This window comes from Syngnathus scovelli, unplaced genomic scaffold, assembly GCF_024217435.2.
Source record: "Syngnathus scovelli strain Florida unplaced genomic scaffold, RoL_Ssco_1.2 HiC_scaffold_61, whole genome shotgun sequence".
NCBI classification, from domain to species: domain Eukaryota; kingdom Metazoa; phylum Chordata; class Actinopteri; order Syngnathiformes; family Syngnathidae; genus Syngnathus; species Syngnathus scovelli.
In genome coordinates this window covers 67501-75000 of record NW_026061643.1, presented here as the reverse complement: position 1 = coordinate 75000, position 7500 = coordinate 67501, and the positions used below count along the sequence as shown (strand labels likewise).

The following is a 7500-nucleotide window of genomic DNA, read 5'->3' as shown; positions in this document are numbered from 1 at the left end:
TTTCAGCACCTGGTATTCCCGGACGGTCACCCTTCACTTTTGTTTTTTTTTTTTGTTTTTTTTTACAACCAGGGCCGAAACAGTCTTTCTTCCAAGGCTTTTGGTGTTTTCTGGAAACATGGCTATCATGAAAAGTTATTGACAGCTTTTTATGCGGTAGCACGAATTTGCCGTTGCGACCTGCATTTTGCTGAATCAAAATAAATGCCTTGAAAAGTTTAAAAACACTTCATGGAAGTGTTGTGTTGGGTTCTTTTACAAGTCAAGCCTGCTGCTTTGAGTTCACAGGGAGCCATGCTCACTGTACATAGTCTGCTCTCTAGCGGTAAAAAATTTAACTACAATGCTGTGGATGTCACCACATAATATAGCTTTCAAACTCGTGTTATAGTTTCAATGTCGGAGTTTAAATTAGGCTTGCTGTTTCCGGATGCCATTCGTGATGGGTGTTGTAAAAAATAGCTTCTTAAACGATTGAAGTGCACATAAGAAAACGAAAAAGCTTACAGCACCTGGTATTCCCAGGCGGTCTCCCATCCAAGTACTAACCAGGCCCGACCCTGCTTAGCTTCCGAGATCGGACGAGATCGGGCGTTCTCAGGGTAGTATGGCCGTAAGCCGTGAGGTGACCCAACATTTTGCATTTTATAGACACAATCGCCCCTGAAACTAGCGAGCGAGCCAATGAAGCCTTCAAAACTGCTTCGGCACATGGAGACCAAGCATCCTGCATTAAAAGACAAACCTTAACCACTTCGGGTTTCATTGTCTCCGATTACGCCTGGATGGGACCGGCTCGTTTCTGAGAAACAAGCTCGGTGCTCCCAATAATTCAACGTAATGGTGACTTTTATTTTTATGTGGTTTATATTTGTTTTTATGCCAGTCGTATCATTTTATTTAATCGTATTTACCGTATTTGCCGGTGTACAGGTCGACTCGGTGTATAAGTCGACCCCCTAAAATTCGACGGAAATTTACGATTTTATGATATATCCTTTGTATAAGTCGAGCTCAATTGTTGCATTATATTAAACTTCAAAATTCAATATGCGAAATTTATTGACGAAATGTGTTCAAATTCTGGGAGGCCGTGCGCATGCTGCTGTTTATAAGCACCGCGGAGGAGATCGCGGCCGGCGAGCTCGCGCACGCCGCCCGGCACCAACGGGAGGCCGGAAATAGCTCCAAGCCGAGCGGATCGGCACTTTATAAGCACCGCGGAGGAGATCGCGGCGCCTCATTGGACTTCCAGCGGCCGGCGAGCTCGCGCACCCGCCCGGCACATCCGGGAGGCCGTGCGCACGAGCCAAGTGGCCGAAAATAGCCCCCGCCGAGCGGATCGGCTGTTTATAAGCACCGCGGAGGTGGTCGCGGCGCCTCATTCGACTTCCAGCGGCCGGCGAGCTCGCGCACCCGCCCGGCACATCCGGGAGGCCGTGCGCACGAGCCAAGTGGCCGAAAATAGCCCCCGCCGAGCGGATCGGCTGTTTATAAGCACCGCGGAGGTGGTCGCGGGGCCTCATTCGACTTCCAGCGGCCGGCGAGCTCGCGCACCCGCCCGGCACATCCGGGAGGCCGTGCGCACGAGCCAAGTGGCCGAAAATAGCCCCCGCCGAGCGGATCGGCTGTTTATAAGCACCGCGGAGGTGGTCGCGGCGCCTCATTCGACTTCCAGCGGCCGGCGAGCTCGCGCACCCGCCCGGCACATCCGGGAGGCCGTGCGCACGAGCCAAGTGGCCGAAAGTAGCCCCGCCGAGCGGATCGGCTGTTTATAAGCACCGCGGAGGTGGTCGCTGCGCCTCATTCGACTTCCAGCGGCCGGCGAGCCCGCGCACCCGCCCGGCACATCCGGGAGGCCGTGCGCACGAGCCAAGTGGACGAAAATAGCCCCCGCCGAGCGGATCGGCTGTTTGTAAGCACCGCGGAGGTGGTCGCGGCGCCTCATTCGACTTCCAGCGGCCGGCGAGCTCGCGCACCCGCCCGGCACATCCGGGAGGCCGTGCGCACGAATCAAGTGGCCAAAAATAGCCCCCGCCGAGCGGATCGGCTGTTTATAAGCACCGCGGAGGTGGTCGCGGCGCCTCATTCGACTTCCAGCGGCCGGCGAGCTCGCGCACCCGCCCGGCACATCCGGGAGGCCGTGCGCACGAGCCAAGTGGCAGAAAATAGCCCCCGCCGAGCGGATCGGCTGTTTATAAGCACCGCGGAGGTGGTCGCGGCGCCTCATTCGACTTCCAGCGGCCGGCGAGCTCGCGCACCCGCCCGGCACATCCGAGAGGCCGTGCGCACGAGCCAAGTGGACGAAAATAGCCCCGCCGAGCGGATCGGCTGTTTATAAGCACCGCGGAGGTGGTCGCGGCGCCTCATTCGACTTCCAGCGGCCGGCGAGCCCGCGCACCCGCCCGGCACATCCGGGAGGCCGTGCGCACGAGCCAAGTGGCCGAAAATAGCCCCCGCCGAGCGGATCGGCTGTTTATAAGCACCGCGGAGGTGGTCGCGGCGCCTCATTCGACTTCCAGCGGCCGGCGAGCTCGCGCACCCGCCCGGCACATCCGGGAGGCCGTGCGCACGAGCCAAGTGGCCGAAAATAGCCCCCGCCGAGCGGATCGGCTGTTTATAAGCACCGCGGAGGTGGTCGCGGCGCCTCATTCGACTTCCAGCGGCCGGCGAGCTCGCGCACCCGCCCGGCACATCCGGGAGGCCGTGCGCACGAGCCAAGTGGCCGAAAATAGCCGGCGCCGAGCGGATCGGCTGATTATAAGCACCGCGGAGGTGGTCGCGGCGCCTCATTCGACTTCCAGCGGCCGGCGAGCTCGCGCACCCGCCCGGCACATCCGGGAGGCCGTGCGCACGAGCCAAGTGGCCGAAAATAGCCCCGCCGAGCGGATCGGCTGTTTATAAGCACCGCGGAGGTGGTCGCGGCGCCTCATTCGACTTCCAGCGGCCGGCGAGCCCGCGCACCCGCCCGGCACATCCGGGAGGCCGTGCGCACGAGCCAAGTGGCCGAAAATAGCCCCCGCCGAGCGGATCGGCTGTTTATAAGCACCGCGGAGGTGGTCGCGGCGCCTCATTCGACTTCCAGCGGCCGGCGAGCTCGCGCACCCGCCCGGCACATCCGGGAGGCCGTGCGCACGAGCCAAGTGGCCGAAAATAGCCCCCGCCGAGCGGATCGGCTGTTTATAAGCACCGCGGAGGTGGTCGCGGCGCCTCATTCGACTTCCAGCGGCCGGCGAGCTCGCGCACCCGCCCGGCACATCCGGGAGGCCGTGCGCACGAGCCAAGTGGACGAAAATAGCCCCCGCCGAGCGGATCGGCTGTTTATAAGCACCGCGGAGGTGGTCGCGGCGCCTCATTCGACTTCCAGCGGCCGGCGAGCTCGCGCACCCGCCCGGCACATCCGGGAGGCCGTGCGCACGAGCCAAGTGGCCGAAAATAGCCCCCGCCGAGCGGATCGGCTGTTTATAAGCACCGCGGAGGTGGTCGCGGCGCCTCATTCGACTTCCAGCGGCCGGCGAGCTCGCGCACCCGCCCGGCACATCCGGGAGGCCGTGCGCACGAGCCAAGTGGCCGAAAATAGCCCCCGCCGAGCGGATCGGCTGTTTATAAGCACCGCGGAGGTGGTCGCGGCGCCTCATTCGACTTCAAGCGGCCGGCGAGCTCGCGCACCCGCCCGGCACATCCGGGAGGCCGTGCGCACGAGCCAAGTGGCCGAAAATAGCCCCCGCCGAGCGGATCGGCTGTTTATAAGCACCGCGGAGGTGGTCGCGGCGCCTCATTCGACTTCCAGCGGCCAGCGAGCTCGCGCACCCGCCCGGCACATCCGGGAGGCCGTGTGCACGAGCCAAGTGGCCGAAAATAGCCCCCGCCGAGCGGATCGGCTGTTTATAAGCACCGCGGAGGTGGTCGCGGCGCCTCATTCGACTTCAAGCGGCCGGCGAGCTCGCGCACCCGCCCGGCACATCCGGGAGGCCGTGCGCACGAGCCAAGTGGCCGAAAATAGCCCCCGCCGAGCGGATCGGCTGTTTATAAGCACCGCGGAGGTGGTCGCGGCGCCTCATTCGACTTCCAGCGGCCGGCGAGCCCGCGCACCCGCCTGGCACATCCGGGAGGCCGTGCGCACGAGCCAAGTGGCCGAAAATAGCCCCCGCCGAGCGGATCGGCTGTTTATAAGCACCGCGGGGGTGGTTGCGGCGCCTCATTGGACTTCCAGCGGCCGGCGAGCTCGCGCACCCGCCCGGCACATCCGGGAGGCCGTGCGCACGAGCCAAGTGGCCGAAAATAGCCCCCGCCGAGCGGATCGGCTGTTTATAAGCACCGCGGAGGTGGTCGCGGCGCCTCATTCGACTTCCAGCGGCAGGCGAGCCCGCGCACCCGCCCGGCACATCCGGGAGGCCGTGCGCACGAGCCAAGTGGCCGAAAATAGCCCCCGCCGAGCGGATCGGCTGTTTATAAGCACCGCGGAGGTGGCCGCGGCGCCTCATTCGACTTCCAGCGGCCGGCGAGCTCGCGCACCCGCCCGGCACATCCGGGAGGCCGTGCGCACGAGCCAAGTGGCCGAAAATAGCCCCCGCCGAGCGGATCGGCTGTTTATAAGCACCGCGGAGGTGGTCGCGGCGCCTCATTCGACTTCCAGCGGCCGGCGAGCTCGCGCACCCGCCCGGCACATCCGGGAGGCCGTGCGCACGAGCCAAGTGGACGAAAATAGCCCCCGCCGAGCGGATCGGCTGTTTGTAAGCACCGCGGAGGTGGTCGCGGCGCCTCATTCGACTTCCAGCGGCCGGCGAGCTCGCGCACCCGCCCGGCACATCCGGGAGGCCGTGCGCACGAGCCAAGTGGCCGAAAATAGCCCCCGCCGAGCGGATCGGCTGTTTATAAGCACCGCGGAGGTGGTCGCGGCGCCTCATTCGACTTCCAGCGGCCGGCGAGCTCGCGCACCCGCCCGGCACATCCGGGAGGCCGTGCGCACGAGCCAAGTGGCCGAAAATAGCCCCGCCGAGCGGATCGGCTGTTTATAAGCACCGCGGAGGTGGTCGCGGCGCCTCATTCGACTTCCAGCGGCCGGCGAGCCCGCGCACCCGCCCGGCACATCCGGGAGGCCGTGCGCACGAGCCAAGTGGCCGAAAATAGCCCCCGCCGAGCGGATCGGCTGTTTATAAGCACCGCGGAGGTGGCCCCGGCGCCTCATTCGACTTCCAGCGGCCGGCGAGCTCGCGCACCCGCCCGGCACATCCGGGAGGCCGTGCGCACGAGCCAAGTGGCCGAAAATAGCCCCCGCCGAGCGGATCGGCTGTTTATAAGCACCGCGGAGGTGGTCGCGGCGCCTCATTCGACTTCCAGCGGCCGGCGAGCTCGCGCACCCGCCCGGCACATCCGGGAGGCCGTGCGCACGAGCCAAGTGGACGAAAATAGCCCCCGCCGAGCGGATCGGCTGTTTATAAGCACCGCGGAGGTGGTCGCGGCGCCTCATTCGACTTCCAGCGGCCGGCGAGCTCGCGCACCCGCCCGGCACATCCGGAAGGCCGTGCGCACGAGCCAAGTGGCCGAAAATAGCCCCCGCCGAGCGGATCGGCTGTTTATAAGCACCGCGGAGGTGGTCGCGGCGCCTCATTCGACTTCCAGCGGCCGGCGAGCTCGCGCACCCGCCCGGCACATCCGGGAGGCCGTGCGCACGAGCCAAGTGGCCGAAAATAGCCCCGCCGAGCGGATCGGCTGTTTATAAGCACCGCGGAGGTGGTCGCGGCGCCTCATTCGACTTCCAGCGGCCGGCGAGCCCGCGCACCCGCCCGGCACATCCGGGAGGCCGTGCGCACGAGCCAAGTGGCCGAAAATAGCCCCCGCCGAGCGGATCGGCTGTTTATAAGCACCGCGGAGGTGGCCCCGGCGCCTCATTCGACTTCCAGCGGCCGGCGAGCTCGCGCACCCGCCCGGCACATCCGGGAGGCCGTGCGCACGAGCCAAGTGGCCGAAAATAGCCCCCGCCGAGCGGATCGGCTGTTTATAAGCACCGCGGAGGTGGTCGCGGCGCCTCATTCGACTTCCAGCGGCCGGCGAGCTCGCGCACCCGCCCGGCACATCCGGGAGGCCGTGCGCACGAGCCAAGTGGACGAAAATAGCCCCCGCCGAGCGGATCGGCTGTTTATAAGCACCGCGGAGGTGGTCGCGGCGCCTCATTCGACTTCAAGCGGCCGGCGAGCCCGCGCACCCGCCTGGCACATCCGGGAGGCCGTGCGCACGAGCCAAGTGGCCGAAAATAGCCCCCGCCGAGCGGATCGGCTGTTTATAAGCACCGCGGGGGTGGTTGCGGCGCCTCATTCGACTTCCAGCGGCCGGCGAGCTCGCGCACCCGCCCGGCACATCCGGGAGGCCGTGCGCACGAGCCAAGTGGCCGAAAATAGCCCCCGCCGAGCGGATCGGCTGTTTATAAGCACCGCGGAGGTGGTCGCGGCGCCTCATTCGACTTCCAGCGGCAGGCGAGCCCGCGCACCCGCCCGGCACATCCGGGAGGCCGTGCGCACGAGCCAAGTGGCCGAAAATAGCCCCCGCCGAGCGGATCGGCTGTTTATAAGCACCGCGGAGGTGGCCGCGGCGCCTCACTCGACTTCCAGCGGCCGGCGAGCTCGCGCACCCGCCCGGCACATCCGGGAGGCCGTGCGCACGAGCCAAGTGGCCGAAAATAGCCCCCGCCGAGCGGATCGGCTGTTTATAAGCACCGCGGAGGTGGTCGCGGCGCCTCATTCGACTTCCAGCAGCCGGCGAGCTCGCGCACCCGCCCGGCACATCCGGGAGGCCGTGCGCACGAGCCAAGTGGACGAAAATAGCCCCCGCCGAGCGGATCGGCTGTTTGTAAGCACCGCGGAGGTGGTCGCGGCGCCTCATTCGACTTCCAGCGGCCGGCGAGCTCGCGCACCCGCCCGGCACATCCGGGAGGCCGTGCGCACGAGCCAAGTGGCCGAAAATAGCCCCCGCCGATCGGATCGGCTGTTTATAAGCACCGCGGAGGTGGTCGCGGCGCCTCATTCGACTTCCAGCGGCCGGCGAGCTCGCGCACCCGCCCGGCATATCCGGGAGGCCGTGCGCACGAGCCAAGTGGACGAAAATAGCCCCCGCCGAGCGGATCGGCTGTTTGTAAGCACCGCGGAGGTGGTCGCGGCGCCTCATTCGACTTCCAGCGGCCGGCGAGCTCGCGCACCCGCCCGGCACATCCGGGAGGCCGTGCGCACGAGCCAAGTGGCCGAAAATAGCCCCCGCCGAGCGGATCGGCTGTTTATAAGCACCGCGGAGGTGGTCGCGGCGCCTCATTCGACTTCCAGCGGCCGGCGAGCTCGCGCACCCGCCCGGCACATCCGGGAGGCCGTGCGCACGAGCCAAGTGGCCGAAAATAGCCCCCGCCGAGCGGATCGGCAGTTTATAAGCACCGCGGAGGTGGTCGCGGCGCCTCATTCGACTTCCAGCGGCCGGCGAGCTCGCGCACCCGCCCGGCACATCCGGGAGGCCGTG

General features: G+C 65.9%; 1 non-coding gene across 1 annotated transcript; it reads right to left on the bottom strand.

The window, feature by feature from the left end:
• Nucleotides 1–500: 500 nt before the first annotated feature.
• Nucleotides 501–619, bottom strand: LOC125971645 (5S ribosomal RNA). The gene has a single exon (XR_007482490.1). It is a non-coding gene; the product is annotated as a 5S ribosomal RNA (ribosomal RNA).
• Nucleotides 620–7500: the final 6881 nt, after the last annotated feature.